The sequence below is a fragment of the Scylla paramamosain genome, unplaced genomic scaffold (genome assembly GCF_035594125.1).
Source record: "Scylla paramamosain isolate STU-SP2022 unplaced genomic scaffold, ASM3559412v1 Contig97, whole genome shotgun sequence".
Lineage (NCBI taxonomy): Eukaryota > Metazoa > Arthropoda > Malacostraca > Decapoda > Portunidae > Scylla > Scylla paramamosain.
In genome coordinates, this window is record NW_026973762.1 from 177501 (window position 1) to 187500 (window position 10000).

The following is a 10000-nucleotide window of genomic DNA, read 5'->3' on the forward strand; positions in this document are numbered from 1 at the left end:
TTTTTGACCGTTCTATTGCTGCTGTGGTAGACGGTCACTGTTCTTCTCCTAAATCAATTAACAGTGGTGTTCCTCAGGGTTCTGTCCTGTCACCCACTCTCTTCTTATTATTCATTAATGATCTTCTAAACCAAACTTCTTGTCCTATCCACTCCTACGCTGAAGATACCACCCTGCACTTTTCCACGTCTTTTCATAGACGTCCAACCCTTCAGGAGGTAAACATATCACGCAGGGAAGCCACAGAACGCCTGACTTCTGATCTTTCTAAAATTTCTCATTGGGGCAGAACAAACTTGATATTGTTCAATGCCTCAAAAAATCAATTCCTCCATCTATCAACTCGACACAACCTTCCAGACAACTATCCCCTCTTCTTCAATGACACTCAACTGTCCCCCTCTTCTACATTGAACATCCTCGGTCTGTCCTTTACTTATAATCTGAACTGGAAACTTCACATCTCATCTCTAGCTAAAACAGCTTTTATGAAGTTAGGTGTTCTGAGACGTCTCCGCCAGTTTTTCTCACCCCCCCAGCTGCTAACTCTGTACAAGGGCCTTATCCGTCCATGTATGGAGTATGCTTCACATGTCTGAGGGGGGTTCCACTCATACTGCTTTTCTAGACAGGGTGGAATCAAAAGCTTTTCGTCTCATCAACTCCTCTCCTCTAACTGACTGTCTTCAGCTTCTCTCTCACCGCCGCAATGTTGCATATCTAGCTGTCTTCTACCGCTATTTTCATGCTAACTGCTCTTCTGATCTTGCTAACTGCATGCCTACCCTCCTTCCGTGGCCTCGCTGCACAAGACTTTCTTCTTTCTCTCACCTCTATTCTGTCCACTTCTCTAACGCAAGAGTTAACTAGTATTCTCAATCATTCATCCCTTTCTCTGGTAAACTCTGGAACTCCCTGCCTGCTTCCGTATTTCCACCTTCCTATGACTTGAATTCCTTCAAGAGGGAGGTTTCAAGACACTTATTCATCATTTTTTGACCACTGCTTTGACCCCTGTATGGGACTGGCATTTCAGTGGGCATTTTTTTTATTACATTTTTGTTGCCCTTGGCCAGTGTCCTTCCTACATAAAAAAAAAAAAAATAGTAGTAGTAGTAGCAGTAGTAGTAGTAGTAGTAGTAGTAGTAGTAATGCTATTTTTCATATATTTAGTAATTTTTTTTTTTCATATTATTATTTATATTTATATTTTTTGTTTTGTTTTGACATTCATACGAATGCTATAAAGGTGAAGCATAGAAATTTATTTGATTAATTAATTAATTTATATATCTATTTATTTTGATTTTTTAAATTAATTAATTTATTTATTTTTATTATTATTATTTTTTTTTTTTATGTCTCTATGATAAGCAAAGCATTATAGAATTTATGAAAGCACATATCCTCTAGAGTCTTGCCCTACAAAAGATTCTGTAAAGTAAAAAATAAAGGGAATAAGTGTCAGTGACGTTTGATGAATAGAGGAAGGCGTGGCAGAAATTACCATAAAACGTATATAAATGAAAATTTATCTTCCTCGTATTTTCCAACTTGCGTTTGCTTCTTGAAAATTTAACTGGGTGGGTCATATAGCAGACATATTGTTCTTTCCTCCATTGTAGTTTGTTTCCAGCAAGCCCCCTAAATAAACTTTCTGTTTTTTTTTTTTTTTTTTTTTTTTAAAGAAATGAGGAATTACATTCTAACGGTGATCACTGAGCGGAGCGTAGACGAGCTGCTATCCTCAAGGACGTTACCTCTCTCTCTCTCTCTCTCTCTCTAAATAAGACTTTAAATAAAAAGCATATATATATATATATATATATATATATATATATATATATATATATATATATATATATATATATATATATATATATATATATATATATATATATATATATATATATATATATATATATATATATATATTAAAAGACAATGAATATCCTCTGGGGAAGGGGTGACAATCCTTATTTAACCCTTAATTTCAGTTGAATTTTGACAAGTCTACGTTAAAATGTTTCCATTTTTCTGCAGTGATAAAGAAACGTAGAGGGGTAGCTAATATATTTAATTGTTAATTGTATCTTTTTTTCTTTCTTTTTTTCATTTATTCTTTTATTAATTTTTCTTTTCATTGCTTAATTATGCATTATGCCGACACTGCAGGTTACAATTGCAGATATTGCAAGTATTTTTGACACAATACAAGTACATCCAGCTAAACTATTGCTACAGTATAGAGAGAGTATTTCGATTACATACCTTATTCTTCATCTTCTTTTCTTCTTTTTTTTTTTTTAATAAATATAATAATAAATAAATAAGTAAATAGGTATTGTCAAATGAAATCGTCGAGATTACGCAGGGGTTTCGGGCAATACTTGGATGGGTGACTACACAAGCCTCATCTGTCTGAAAAAAAAATAAATAAATAAAAAAAATAAGAATAAGAATAGGGAGAATGAACGAAAATTTTAAGTAATAAAGATAACAGTAAGAATTATTATAACAAGAATAAGAAAAATTACAATAAAGGAATATAAAAAAAAAGAAAGAAAGCATCCCATGTCTTTCTTCCTAATTGTCATAGAAGGGTGAATTCTTTTGTATATTTTCCAACATTTCCAATACAACGATATGAATGGGGGAAGAAAGAATAAGAATAATAGAAAGAAGGCCTCCCAACACCTAGTTCTCCGGTCTTGGCCAATTAGCTAACGGCGGGATCAGCGCAGTTAAGCAGGGGGTCCGGGAAGAACTTGGATGGGTAACCACAAAAGCCTCATCTCTCTGAGAATAGAAAAAAATAGCAATAAGAATGAGGAGAATGAACGAAAAACGAAAATAATAAAATAACAATAACAACTATAATAAAAAAAAGAAGATTAAGAATAAAAAGAACAAAAATAAGGGAAAAAAGTAATAATATATCTCTCCTGCTAATTGTCGTAGAATTATGAATGAAGGGTTAATTTTAGTGCATATTTTCCAACATTTTCAGCACAACAATGCAACAACAATACAGGAAAGAATAAGAATAAGAGAAATAAGCCCTCCCAACACCTTGTTCTCCGCTCTTGACCAATCAGCTGACGGCGGGATCAGCAAGGTTAAGCAGGGGGTCCGGGCAGAACTTGGATGGGTGACCGCACAAGCCTCATCTCTCTAAAAGTAGGATAAATAAGAATAAGATAAGGAAGAATAATAAAAAAAAATGAAAATAATAAAGATAACAATATTAATTATGACAAGAATAAGAAAAAAATAGAATAAAAAGAATGAAAAAAATAAGAATATCACAACTTTCTTGCTAATTGTCTTAGAATTTTAAATGACATGTCAGTTCTGCTGTATATTTTCCAAGATTTGTTATGAATGAGGGAAGAAAGAATAAGAATAAGAATAAGAATAAGAACAAAATGAATTAGACTAACAATAATGATCACATCTTTCATGCGGTGACTGCGTGGGCGATGAGCCTCACTGGACGTTTCTGACCAATCACAAGGCAGGGTTGGAGTCGTCGGGCCCACCCGATTCATATATAAAGGGATTTTGTGGGAAGCGCGGGCAGACTCAGCTGAGTGTTCGTTGTGAGTTGTTGTTACCACAACTATGGCACGTACCAAGCAAACGGCTCGCAAGTCCACTGGTGGCAAGGCGCCCCGCAAGCAGCTTGCTACAAAGGCAGCTCGCAAGTCTGCTCCAGCCACTGGAGGTGTCAAGAAACCCCACCGTTACAGGCCTGGAACCGTTGCTCTCCGTGAGATCCGCCGTTATCAGAAGAGCACTGAGCTGCTTATCAGGAAACTGCCTTTCCAGCGCCTGGTGCGTGAAATTGCTCAGGATTTCAAGACTGACCTCCGCTTCCAGTCCTCTGCTGTCATGGCTCTCCAGGAAGCTTCCGAGGCTTACCTCGTGGGTCTGTTTGAGGATACCAACCTGTGCGCCATCCATGCCAAGCGCGTGACTATCATGCCAAAGGACATCCAACTGGCTCGTCGCATCCGTGGCGAGCGTGCCTAAGAAGTCATCCACGAATGATCTTCATAACAGCAATATCTAGGCCCTTTTTAGGGCCAAACATCTCTTTCATTAAAGAATTTTCATAGACAATCTGTTTGGTTTTGTGGAAGAAAATATTTATTTTCCATCTTTCAGTATCAGGTATCGACTTTCAACTCAATATCCTTCCCCCCTTTTTTTTTTTTTATATTATTATTATTATTCCCTCTTCCATGGCCATATCTCTTTCACTTGGGAGAATTTTTATCTTTCTTTATCTCTATTTTTTTTTTATCTTTTCTTTATCTCCACAGAATAATAATCACGATAATAATAAGCATAATAATAATAATAATAATAATAATAATAATAATAATAATAATAATAATAATAATAATAATAATGATACAATAATTATTATAATAATAATCATAATAAAAACAACAATATTAATATTATTAATAATGATAATAATAATAATAATAATAATAATAATAATAATAATAATAATAATAAAAATAATAATAATAATAATATTAATAATAATAACAATAATTATAATAATAATGCATTTGTCTATATCGTATCTTTTTTCCTTTTCAAGTGTGGCTCCAATGGAGCCGGGTATTATTTTATACTGGCAGCAGTATACTGGCCGCCTGTTTACTTGGAGGAGGTATACTTGGTAACAGCCTTGGTGCCTTCAGAAACAGCGTGTTTTGCCAGTTCACCAGGCAGAAGAAGACGGACAGCGGTCTGGATTTCCCGGCTGGTGATGGTGGAGCGCTTGTTATAGTGTGCCAGGCGGGATGCCTCGGCAGCGATGCGCTCGAAAATGTCATTCACGAACGAGTTCATGATTGACATGGCCTTGGAGGACACGCCAGTGTCTGGGTGGACTTGCTTGAGCACCTTGTAGATGTAGATGGAGTAGCTCTCCTTCCTCCTGCGCTTCTTCTTCTTGTCGCCCTTGGCAATGGCCTTCTGTGCCTTGCCAGCTTTCTTGGCAGCCTTTCCTGATGCTTTGGGAGGCATAGTGTCGCCGTACTGCTGTGAGAACGAGTGTGCGTTTTCTCAGACTGACTGACTGACTGATAGATTGCCACTTCGTGGAGTGGCGCGGGCCTTTTTAGCCTAAAGGCGGCCCACAGGTGGCTTCCGTTGATAGGAGATAGGAAGACAAGTCTGCATGCCACTAGGGGAGTCTGACTTGCCCGCCTATAGCGGAGTGTCGATACACTCCTTGTGGTTTGAGGATACTGTCTTTCCTGTGTCTTGTCCAGTGTTAAGTGTCCAGCCTCCTTTCCTTTGTGCTCGGGGGAGTCTGACTTACTCGCATGTAGCGGAGTGTCAGAGACACCCCATCGCAGCATAGGAGGAGACTGTTCGGAATAAAAAGAGTGTTGTTTTACCTGGGTGGCCGAAAGGCATTCACCATCTGTATCAGTCTGTTGGTGTCTGTTTGTTGCAGTATGTGTGGTGCGTCGTGTGCGTGTCTGTGTAGGAACGGAGCTGTGCTTGGGCAGTCTTCAATGTAGTGTCGTAGGGGTGTGTACGAGGGTGTGTCGCAGTGTTCGCATGTGAGTGGTAGTGTATCGTTGAGCTCGGCTAGTCAGTGGTAACCGAGTCGTAGTCTGTGTAATCGTGTACGTGTGCGTCGTGTTAGTGTGTCATCAGGTGGTGCGGTGTTTGCAGTTGCTGTGCCATACCAGGTTGCACTTGGTGACCCTTCAGCAATCTGACTTCTTACTGCTTGGGTGCATAATTGCTTGCAGGTTTTCTTGGCGGTGCTGCTGACTTGCGCTCGGGATGGTACTACGTGGCTCGTCACAGTAGGGAGTAGGAGTCCATCTTTCGCTGCAGTGTCTGCTAAATCGTTTCCTGTGATATTAGTGTGGCTGGGGATCCAGTTAATTGTGATGTTCCTGTTCCTTCGGCGGATGGCCTGTGCGTTGGCATGGATGGTGGTGATGAGGCGTATGTTGTCTCCTGAGTGTGTTTGCTGGAGGCACTGTATGGCGCCCAACGAGTCGGTGTGGATAAGGATGTCTTTGTGTTTGTGAAGTGCATCTTCTAGTGCCTTCCCGATGGCAGCTAGCTCAGTTTGGAGGGTGGAGGAGTGGTCGGGGAGGCGGAATATGCCTGTTCCTGTGTGGTGCACGAAGGCTGCTGCTGCTCTGTGTGTGTTGGGGTCCACTGATCCGTCTGTGAAATAGACCTCCATGTTCCTGTCATTCACTGCGTGAAGAGCTTGTTGGGCTTGGGCTGCGAGGGCGTCGGCGCTGAGAGATCTTTTGCTGGCAGTTAGTTTGGTAACAGAGAAGTGATAATCAGACTCTTGCCATGGAGGAGGTGGTTGATAGTCGGGGTGCTGGGCATCTGTTGTTCTTGCGGTTAATGGTGTTTGCATCTGTAGCGTCTTAATGCCCTGAGCCATTTTCTGTGCCCAAGTTTTCTTGGTAAAGAGTTCTTCATTGTGGGCGAGACTCTGATGAACTTTTCTGGCGGCTGTTGTGTATTTGGTTTGGGAAAGTGTCTTGGCAAGGAGTGAGGTGTTCATGGCATGGATACGATGGGCAAGTAGTGGTAGATCGGCCTCCGCTCTCATGTTGACAAGCTTCGTCCAGCGAGGTGCCCCCAACATGATGCGGAGCGCTTCATTTTGGAGTTTCTCGAGGTCCTCCATCTTGTATGGTGATATGGTGGCTAGAAGTGGGGCTGCGTAGTCTACAATGGACCTTATGGCCTGGATGTAGAGTAGCCTAAGCACTTTAAAGTTGGCACCGCCTTCTGTTGCAGTGATGGCTCTCATAGCTTTGAGCCTGGTGTTGGTTCTTTCTTGTATGGACCTCACGTGCCGTCTGAATTCTAGGTTTTCATCCATCCATATTCCTAAGTAAGGATGTTGGGTTGTCCATTCAATTTCATGGGGCTGTACTTGAAGGGGTGCATGGGGTCTCCCGCCGTTGAAGTACATGGCCTTTGTCTTCTCGAAGTTTATTTTTAGTCCTAGGGAGTTGCACTTCTTGGCGACTGCGGTGATGGCATTCTGTGCTTTTCGGAGGTGGAGTGGCCCCGTTGTGATGATGGCAATGTCATCGGCGTAGCACAGAATCTTGGAGCCTGTAGTGAGTGGAAGTGACACAAGCTCCTCCATTAGGGTGTTGAACAGGTGTGGACTGAGGATGCTTCCTTGGGGTGTGCCGTTTTCAAAGGTCGCGTAGTTGGAGAGGCGACCCTGGAACTGCACCCGTGCTTTTCGGCCAGTGAGAAAGTCTTTTACCCATGCCAACAGGTTCCCTGCCACTCCTTTCTTTGCGAGGGCTGTCAGAATGGCTCTTGCGTTTGCCAGCTCGAACGCCTTTTCCATATCTAAGAAGATGACTACGGCCTTCCTTCCAGATATGGATGTCAGCATGTCAAAGAGGCAATCCCTTGTTCCGATGTTTCGAGTGTAGGCAAAAATGTTTTCGTGTAGTGGGCCAGCCACCCAATGTAGTCTGTTTAGGACCATTCTCTCAGCTGTCTTCCCAAAGCAGCTTAGCAGAGAGATTGGCCTTGTTTTGCCTGGGTCTCTTGGCTTCGGAACTGGGTGTATGGTTGCCTCTTTCCAAGCTGATGGTAGAAGTCCTGTAGCGTATGAGGTGTTGATTATTTTGAGGAGCTCATCTTGTGCTGCTTCACCTCCTTTTCTGATCATGGAGTATGTGATTTTGTCCGCACCGGCAGCTGTGTCGGGTCTGGGCTGTAGCGCCTTCTGCAGTTCCCGGGGCGTAAAGGCTGTGTCTGCTGGGTGTCTTTGTCTACAGGCTTGTTGGATGAAGGTGTCTTGGGCTGGACGTTGCTCTTCAAGCTTGGCTAGGGACGCGGGGCTGAGCTGCGCTGGGCTGGCTCTGTGAACGTAAGTTTGTAGAAGTCTGGCGGCTTCCCTCTCTGGGTCTGGGTGTGTAGGTGCTCTCGGTGTCCTCTTGCCGGTTGCAGTTTTCACGTGCTTCCAGAGGTCGCTGAGAGTGGTGTGGGCGTTCATGCCGGAGCACCATTCCAGCCATTTTTCTGTTTTTATTGCCTTTTTCCCCTCTCTCGCCGTCCTGATGGCAGCACGCAGGAGTCCCCTTGTGGTCTCTGTGTTGTGTGTTCGGTTGAGTTTTCTTGCTTGATTTATCCGGTGGTTATATTCTTTGACTCTCTGATCATAGTACCAGCGATCTTTATAGTTATGTGTTGGTTTCTTCGTTTTAGGAATGGCTTTGTTTGCTGCATGGTGGAAGGCGTCAACTAGCCGATGTTCCAAGTCATCTGCTGTGAGGCCGGATTCTGTCTGGGCTAGGTGATGGAGGATTTCTTCTCTAAATCTCGGCCAGTCTGCCTTTTTCGTGTTCCATCTGGGGACGAGTGCTGGGGTGGAGGGTTTTTCACAGTTGATTTTGATGGTGGTAGCAAAGTGGTCACTGGCGAGGTGGTCATGTAGCTCCCACTTTGCCCCGTGGCTGAGATGGGGAGAGGCAAAAGAGAGGTCAAGGATACCGCCTTGGATGTGTGTGGGCTCTCCTATGGTGTTCAGGAGAGTTGCCTCGGGAACGTTGGCGATTACTTCAGCTAAATGTTGCCCGTCTCTGTTCTGTCTTCTTGATCCGAGGATGGTGTGATGGGCGTTGAAGTCTCCCCCGATGAAGACACTTGTTGTTGCGCAGAGGGCAAGGAGTTCACTGATCTCGAGGGGTGTCACGAGGTTGTTGTATATGTTGTAGACTTGGATGGGTCCGTGGCGGAGTTGGAGGGTGATTCCTAGGACCTCGGTTCGATCACCGCAGTCGACAGGATTGTTGATCTTTTGGCTTGGTATGCAGCTTTTAACTAAGATGGAGCAGCCTCTTGTCTGTCTGTCTATGGCCGGAAGGTGGTATGCAGTGTATCCTGAGAAGCGGGTTTGTGTGTCCTGAGGCAGGCCCGTCTCTTGTAGCAGGATGACATCCCAACTATTTTCGTATGCATCTGCCATTAGGAGGTGGTGTTTATTTGATATCGTGCAGCAGTTCCACTGCAGGATTTGGAGCGCCTGTCTTTGTGCTTCTTGCACGTCTTCTTCTCTGTCTGTGTTTCCTGTGTCGTTTGTGTGAGTGTCGTCGTTGGTGTCAGGGTGAGTGTCATATCCATTGTTTGTGTTGGTGGTGTTGCTGGGTTTGTTTGCTGTGGAACACTGCGCCGGTTCTGTGTTATCCCGAGGGCCGCCTTTTCTCTCGCGATGTTCGCCGAGGCGGGAGTGATTCCCTTGTTGGTTTGAGGAGCTGGCATCAGTGCGGGTGACTGGCTGCGTGGCCGAGGCGAGGAGCTGCGGCTGGTGGGTGGCTGCTGGAGTGCTGACCGCTTCTTGCACACTTTGGCCACAACTTGTTCCGATAGTGTGGTGATGTCTTCCGACGGTATTTGTTTTCCCAGCATGGAGACGAGGGCAGTGGCAAACGTCTGGAACATCGCCTGCAGGTCCTGCTTGGAGAGAGTGATGTGTTCTGTTTGTCGAGTTGGTGGTCGTGATGCGTTGATTCGCTGTCGTGGCCTGCTGCCTGTCCTTGGTTGCTGTGCTGCTGTTCCTAGTGTTCCTAGTGCTGGAAAATCGGCGTTTGCTGTCATGTTTGGAGTCTGTTGTGGCTGTGCTGGTTGTTGTGGCTGTGCTGGTTGTTGTGGCTGTGCTGGTTGGCTGCCCCAGGTCGAAGTGGCCGCCAGAGCTGGGCCATTGGTGGTGGCGAGAGAGGGGCGATGTCGAGTCATCCACTGGTGTTGGGAGGCCTTCTGAACATCGACTAACTCTCTCCTGGCTGTGCAGCTTTTGTTCCAGGCGTGATGTGGACGGTGGCAGTTGGGACACTTCGCTGTCGTTGTGCCTCCTTCTTTGTGCATCTTGATGCATTTTTCTGTCTCGTGGCTGCCGGCGCAGATTCCGCATTTCGTTGGTAGTGTACAGTTTTCTCAGTTGAAAAGTGGTATATAT